Genomic DNA, 7,852 nt, shown 5'->3' with positions numbered 1-7,852 from the left:
TGGGCACACACATGTGAATGAGTGGATGAGCTAATGTTTGTTTGGTTGTGGATGCGTTTCGGCTAATGCTATTAGCACAGCTATGATGACTTAATGTGTGTATGTGTATCAGTGTGTGTGTGTGTGTGTGTGAGTGTCTTTGTGTATGTGTGTGATAGTTTGTTTTGGTGGGGGGGGGGGGGGGGGGGTCGCGGACACGGAGTACCAGGGCGCACACATGTGAATGAGTGGATGAGCTAATGTTTGTTTGGTTGTGGATGCGTTTCGGCTAAAGCTATTAGCACAGCTATGAAGACTTAAGGTGTGTGTATGTGTGTGTCTGTGTGTGTGTGAGTGTCTGTGTGTGTATGTGTGTGTGAGAGGCTCTTTTGGTGGGGGGGGGGGTCGCGGACAGGGAGTACCATTGGGCACACACATGTGAATGAGTGGATGAGCGAATGTTTGTTTGGTTGTGGATGCGTTTCGGCTAATGCTATTAGCACAGCTATGATGAGTTAAGGTGTGTGTGTATGTGTGTTTGTGTGTTTGTGTGTTTTTGTGTGTGTGTGAGTGATTTTGTGTGAGAGTTTGTTTAGGTGGGGGGGGGGGAGTACCAGGGCCCATAGCGGAGGAGCGGTGGAGCTGAGAAGCGGAGGAGCGGAGTAGCGGAGGTATTGTTTCTCCTCTCAGAGGCGGGGAGGCTTGGGAGCTATTAGCACAGCTATGATGACTTAAGGTGTGTGTGTGTGTGTTTGTGTGTTTGTGTGTTATTGTGTGTGTGTGTGTGTGTGTGTGTGTGTGTGTTTGTGTGTGTGGGGGGGGGGGGCGCGGACAGGGGGTAGCTGGGCCTGGAGCGGATGAGCTGTGAAGCGGATGGAGGGCAGAAGCACGTCCCATAATTCTCCTGAGTCCAGCGGATCGGCAGTACCAGGGCCTATAGCGGAGGAGCGGTGGAGCGGAGAAGAGGACCATTGGGCACACACATGTGAATGAGTGGATGAGCTAATGTTTGTTTGGTTGTGGATGCGTTTCGGCTAATGCTATTAGCACAGCTATGATGACTTAATGTGTGTATGTGTATCAGTGTGTGTGTGTGTGTGTGTGTGAGTGTCTTTGTGTATGTGTGTGATAGTTTGTTTTGGTGGGGGGGGGTCGCGGACACGGAGTACCAGGGCGCACACATGTGAATGAGTGGATGAGCTAATGTTTGTTTGGTTGTGGATGCGTTTCGGCTAAAGCTATTAGCACAGCTATGAAGACTTAAGGTGTGTGTATGTGTGTGTCTGTGTGTGTGTGAGTGTCTGTGTGTGTATGTGTGTGTGAGAGGCTCTTTTGGTGGGGGGGGGGGTCGCGGACAGGGAGTACCATTGGGCACACACATGTGAATGAGTGGATGAGCGAATGTTTGTTTGGTTGTGGATGCGTTTCGGCTAATGCTATTAGCACAGCTCTGATGAGTTAAGATGTGTGTTTATGTGTGTTTGTGTGTTTTTGTGTTTTTGTGTGTGTGTGAGTGATTTTGTGTGAGAGTTTGTTTAGGTAGGGGGGGGGGGGAGTACCAGGGCCCATAGCCGAGGAGCGGTGGAGCTGAGAAGCGGAGGAGCAGAGGAGCGGAGGTAATGTTTCTTCTCTCAGAGGCGGAGCAGCTTGGGGGCAGCCGAACCCCTTAGACGGGCTAATGTGAGCATTCTCCGGACATAGATCCCCCGAACGTATGATTGGAGCTTACGGACCACTGGGCACACACATGTGAATGAGTGGATGAGCTAATGTTTGTTTGGTTGTGGATGCGTCTCGGCTAATGCTATTAGCACAGCTATGATGAGTTAAGGTGTGTGTGTGTGTGTGTGTGAGTGTGTGTGTTTGTTTGTTTTTGTGTCTGTGTGAGTGTGTTCGTGTGTGTATGTGTGAGAGTTTGTTTAAGTGGGGGGGGGGGGATACCAGGGCCCATCACGGAGGAGCGGTGGAGCGGAGAAGCGGAGGAATGGAGGAGGTTAGGTAATTTTTCTCTTCTCAAAGGCAGAGGATGGGAAGTTTGGTAGTGGATGCATTTCGGCTAATGCTATTAGCACAGCTATGATGAGTTAAGGTGTGTGTGTGTGTGTGTGAGTGTGTGTGTATGTGTGTGTGTGTGTGTGTCTTTGTGTGTGTTTGTGTGTTTTTGTGTGTGTGTGAGTGTGTTTAGGTGGGGGGGGGTACCAGGGCCAATAGCGGAGGAGCGGTGGAGCTGAAAAGCGGAGAAGCGGAGGAGCATAGGAGCGGAGGTAATGTTTCTTCTCTCAGAGGCGGGGAAGCTTGGGGGCAGAAGAACCCCTTAGACGGCCTAATGTGAGCCTTCTCTGGAGATAGCTCCCCCAGACGTATGACCGGAGCTCCCAGACCTCTGGGCACATACATGTGAATGAGTGGATGAGCTAATGTTTGTGTGGTTGTGGATGCGTTTCGGCTAATGCTTTTAGCACAGCTATGATGACTTAAGGTGTGTATGTGTGTCTGTGTGTGTGTGTGTCTTTGTGTGTGTGTGTGTGTGTGTTTGTGTGTTTGAAAGGCTCTTTTGGTGGGGGAGGGGGGGGTCGCGGAAAGGGATTACCATTGGGAGCACACATGTGAATGAGTGGATGAGCTAATGTTTGTTTGGTTGTGGATGCGTTTCGGCTAATGCTATTAGCACATCTATGATGAATTAAGGTGTGTGTGTGTGTGTGTGTGTATGTGTGTGTGTGTGTGTGTTTGTTTTTTTTGTGTCTGTGTGAGTGTGTTCGTGTGTGTATGTGTGAGAGTTTGTTTAGGTGGGGGGGGGTACCAGGGCCCTTCGCGGAGGAGCGGTGGAGCGGAGAAGCGGAGGAATGGAGGAGTGGAGGTAATTTTTCTCTTCTTAAAGGCAGAGGATGTGAAGTTTGGGTGCAGTAGGACGCCTTAGACCGGCCACTGTGAGCCTTCTCCAGATATAGATCCCCCGGACGTATGATTGGAGCTCCCGGACCATTGGGCACACACATGTGAATGAGTGGATGAGCTAATGTTTGTTTGGTAGTGGATGCATTTCGGCTAATGCTATTAGCAAAGCTATGATGAGTTAAGGTGTGTTTGTGTGTGTGTGTGTGTGTGTGTGCGCGCGTGTGTGTGCGCGTGTGTTTTTGTGTGTGTGTGAGTGTGTTTAGGTGGGGGGGGGGGTACCAGGGCCCATAGCGGAGGAGCGGTGGAGCTGAGAAGCGGAGGAGCGGAGTAGCGGAGGTATTGTTTCTCCTCTCAGAGAGCGGGGAAGCTTGGGAGCTATTAGCACAGCTATGATGACTTAAGGTGTGTGTGTGTGTGTTTGTGTGTTTGTGTGTTCTTGTGTGTGTGTGTGTGTGTGTGTGTGTTTGTGTGTGCGTTTGTGTATATGAGTGTGACAGTTTGTTTAGGTGGGGGGGGGGGCGCGGACAGGGGGTAGCTGGGCCTGGAGCGGATGAGCTGTGAAGCGGATGGAGGGCAGAAGCACGTCCCATAATTCTCCTGAGTCCGGCGGATCGGGAGTACCAGGGCCTATAGCGGAGGAGCGGAGGAGCGGTGGAGCGGAGAAGCGGACCATTGGGCACACACATGTGAATGAGTTGATGAGCTAATGTTTGTTTGGTTGTGGATGCGTTTCGGCTAATGCTATTAGCACAGCTATGCTGACTTAATGTGTGTATGTGTGTCAGTGTGTGTGTGTGTGTGAGTGTCTTTGTGTATGTGTGTGATAGTTTGTTTTGGTGGGGGGGGGGGACACGGAGTACCAGGGCGCACACATGTGAATGAGTGGATGAGCTAATGTTTGTTTGGTTGTGGATGCGTTTCGGCTAAAGATATTAGCACAGCTATGAAGACTTAAGGTGTGTGTATGTGTGTATGTGTGTTTCTGTGTGTGTGTGAGTGTCTTTGTGTGTGTGTGTGTGTGTGAGAGGCTCTTTTGGTGGGGGGGGGGGGGTCGCGGACAGGGAGTACCATTGGGCACACACATGTGAATGAGTGGATGAGCGAATGTTTGTTTGGTTGTGGATGCGTTTCGGCTAATGCTATTAGCACAGCTATGATGAGTTAAGGTGTGTGTGTATGTGTGTTTGTGTGTTTTTGTGTGTGTGTGAGTGATTTTGTGTGAGAGTTTGTTTAGGTGGGGGGGGGGGGAGTACCAGGGCCCATAGCGGAGGAGCGGTGGAGCTGAGAAGCGGACGAGCAGAGGAGCGAAGGTTATGTTTCTTCTCTCAGAGGCGGAGCAGCTTGGGGGCAGCAGAACCCCTTAGACGGGCTAATGTGAGCATTCTCCGGACATAGATCCCCCGAACGTATGATTGGAGCTCCCGGACCACTGGGCACACACATGTGAATGAGTGGATGAGCTAATGTTTGTTTGGTTGTGGATGTGTTTCGGCTAATGCTATTAGCACAGCTATGATGAGTTAAGGTGTGTGTGTGTGTGTGTGTGTGTGTGTGTTTGTTTGTTTTTGTGTCTTTGTGAGTGTGTTCGTGTGTGTATGTGTGAGAGTTTGTTTAGGTGGGGCGGGGGGTACCAGGGCCCATCGCGGAGGAGCGGTGGAGCGGAGAAGCGGAGGAATGGAGGAGCGGAGGTAATGTTTCTCTTCTCAAAGGCAGAGGATGGGAAGTTTGGGTGCAGTAGGACGCCTTAGACCGGCCACTGTGAGCCTTCTCCAGATATAGATCCCCCGGATGTATGATTGGAGCTCCCGGACCATTGGGCACACACATGTGAATGAGTGGATGAGCTAATGTTTGTTTGGTAGTGGATGCGTTTCGGCTAATGCTATTAGCACAGCTATGATGAGTTAAGGTGTGTTTGTGTGTGTGTGTGTGTGTGTGTTTGTGTGTGTGTGTGTGTGTGTGCGCGTGTGTGTGTTTATGTGTTTTTGTGTGTGTGTAAGTGTTTTTAGGTGGGGGGGGGTACCAGGGCCAATAGCGGAGGAGCGGTGGAGCTGAGAAGCGGAGGAGCAGAGGAGCGGAGGTAATGTTTCTTCTCTCAGAGGTGGGGAAGCTTGGGGGAAGAAGAACCCCTTAGACGGCCTAATGTGAGTCTTCTCTGGAGATAGCTCCCCCAGACGTATGACCGGAGCTCCCAGACCTCTGGGCACATACATGTGAATGAGTAGATGAGCTAATGTTTGTTTGGTTGTGGATGCGTTTCGGCTAATGCTATTAGCACAGCTATGCTGACTTAATGTGTGTATGTGTGTCAGTGTGTGTGTGTGTGTGTGAGTGTTTTTGTGTATGTGTGTGATAGTTTGTTTTGGTGGGGGGGGGGAGGGGGGCGGACACGGAGTACCAGAGCGCACACATGTGAATGAGTGGATGAGCTAATGTTTGTTTGGTTGTGGATGCGTTTCGGCTAAAGCTATTAGCACAGCTATGAGTTAAGGTGTGTGTGTATGTGTGTGTGTGTGTGTTTGTGTGTTTTTGTGTGTGTGTGAGTGATTTTTTGTGAGAGTTTATTTTGGTGGTGGGGGGGGGGGGGGGAGTACCAGGGCCCATAGCGGAGGAGCAGTGGAGCTGAGAAGCGGAGGAGCGGAGGAGCGGAGTAGCGGAGGTATTGTTTCTCTTCTCAGAGGCGGGGAAGCTTGGGAGCTATTAGCACAGGTATGATGACTTAAGATGTGTGTGTGGGTGTGTGTTTGTGTGTTTGTGTGTTTGTGTGTTTGTGTGTTCTCGTGTGTGTGTGTGTGTGTGTGTGTGTGTGTGTTTGTGTGTGCGATTGTGTATATGTGTGTGACAGTTTGTTTAGGTGGGGGGGGGCGCGGACAGGGGGTAGCTGGGCCTGGAGCGGATGAGCTGTGGAGCGGATGGAGGGCAGAAGCACGTCCCATTCAGCCGCCGGCAACCATAAAAACCTATCTTTAACTTAAAAACAAACAAAAATATGCAATATCTCATTTCTGTGCAATATTCAGAAACTGTGCAATATTTCATTTCATAACAGCTACATTGTGCAATATTTCATCTCATCTCATAAGAGCTACACTATAATGTTCCCTTCTATCATACTATTGTGCACTCCTTACCTCACTTGTTACGAAGACACTCATAGTTTTATCACTGCTTACTAAGACACTTTATAGTTTCACTGAAACACTTTATAGTTTATAGTTTATTTTTATTTATAATTCTGCCTTTCTTTTATTATTTATTACTGTTATATTTTCTGTAACTCTGGCACTGCAATTTCCTTCGGGATTATAAAAGTTGTTCTGATTCTTATTCTTAATTCTCCTGAGTCCGGCGGATCGGGAGTACCAGGGCCCATAGTGGAGGAGCGGTGGAGCGGAGAAGCGGACCATTGAGCACACACATTTGAATGAATGGATGAGCTCATGTTTCTTTGGTTGTGGATGCGTTTCGGCTAATGCTATTAGCACAGCTATGATGACTTAATGTGTGTATGTGTGTCAGTGTGTGTGTGTGTGTGAGTGTCTTTGTGTATGTGTGTGATAGTTTGTTTTGGTGGGGGGGGGGGGGGGTCGCGGACACGGAGTACCAGGGCACACACATGTGAATGAGTGGATGAGCTAATGTTTGTTTGGTTGTGGATGCGTTTCGGCTAAAGCTATTAGCACAGCTATGAAGACTTAAGGTATGTGTATGTGATTATGTGTGTGTCTGTGTGTGTGTGAGTGTCTTTGTGTGTGTGTGTGAGAGGCTCTTTTGGTGGGGGGGGGGGGTCGTGGACAGGGAGTACCATTGGGCACACACATGTGAATGAGTGGTTTAGCTAATGTTTGTTTGGTTGTGAATGCGTTTCGGCTAATGCTATTAGCACAGCTATGAGTTAAGGTGTGTGTGTATGTGTGTGTGTGTGTGTTTGTGTGTTTTTGTGTGTGTGTGAGGGATTTTGTGTGAGAGTTTGTTTAGGTGGGGGGGGGGGGGGGGGAGTACCAGGGCCCATCGCGGAGGAGCGGTGGAGCTGAGAAGCGGAGGAGCAGAGGAGCGAAGGTAATGTTTCTTCTCTCAGAGGCGGGGAAGCTTGGGGGCAGAAGAACCCCTTAGACGGGCTAATGTGAGCATTCTCCGGACATAGATCACCCGGTCGTATGATTGGAGCTGCCGGACCATTGGGCACACACATGTGAATGAGTGGATGAGCTAATGTTTGTTTGGTTGTGGATGCGTTTCGGCTAATGCTATTAGCACAGCTATGATGAGTTAAGGTGTGTGTGTGTGTGTGTGTGTGTGTGTTTGTTTGTTTTTGTGTCTGTGTGAGTGTGTTCGTGTGTGTATGTGTGAGAGTTTGTTTAGGTGGGGGGGTGGTACCAGGGCCCATCGCGGAGGAGCGGAGGAGCGGAGGAGCGGAGAAGCGGAGGAATGGAGGAGCGGAGGTAATGTTTCTCTTCTCAAAGGCAGAGGATGGGAAGTTTGGGGGCAGTAGGACGCCGGTGCGAGCGATGCGTTTCAAGGCGTATTGCATGTGTGTATGGAGGGGGGGGGTCTACAGGACACCGCAGACCGGCAATGGTGCACCTTCTCCGGACATCGATCCCCGAAACGTCGGCGTAGAGCTCCCGGAGCAGCCGGCGTGTACATGTGAATGAATGGAGGAGCTAATTTGTGTGTGTGGGGTGGTGGTGGTGTGGGGGGAAGGGGGGGGGGCGTTTCGGCTAATGCTATCAGCACAGCTATGATTATCCCCAGAACGTTGAGAACGAGCCCCCGGAACTCCAGACATGCGTATATAAAAGAGTGGAATTAAGGTGTGTGTGAGTGTGTGTGTGTGTGTGTGTGTGTGTCTATGTGTGTGTGTGTGTGTGTGTGTGTGTGTGTGTGTGTGTGTGTGTGTGTGTGTGTATGTGTGGGACAGAAATAATGTCGGGGACAGAAATTGTTATTAGCCTGCTGGCAGATGACACACCCT

Source organism: Fistularia commersonii, unplaced genomic scaffold, assembly GCF_037954325.1.
Source record: "Fistularia commersonii isolate RoL2024-O1a breed Wild unplaced genomic scaffold, RoL_Fcom_v1.0 HiC_scaffold_56, whole genome shotgun sequence".
Classification (NCBI taxonomy): domain Eukaryota; kingdom Metazoa; phylum Chordata; class Actinopteri; order Syngnathiformes; family Fistulariidae; genus Fistularia; species Fistularia commersonii.
This window is presented reverse-complemented; position numbering follows the sequence as displayed.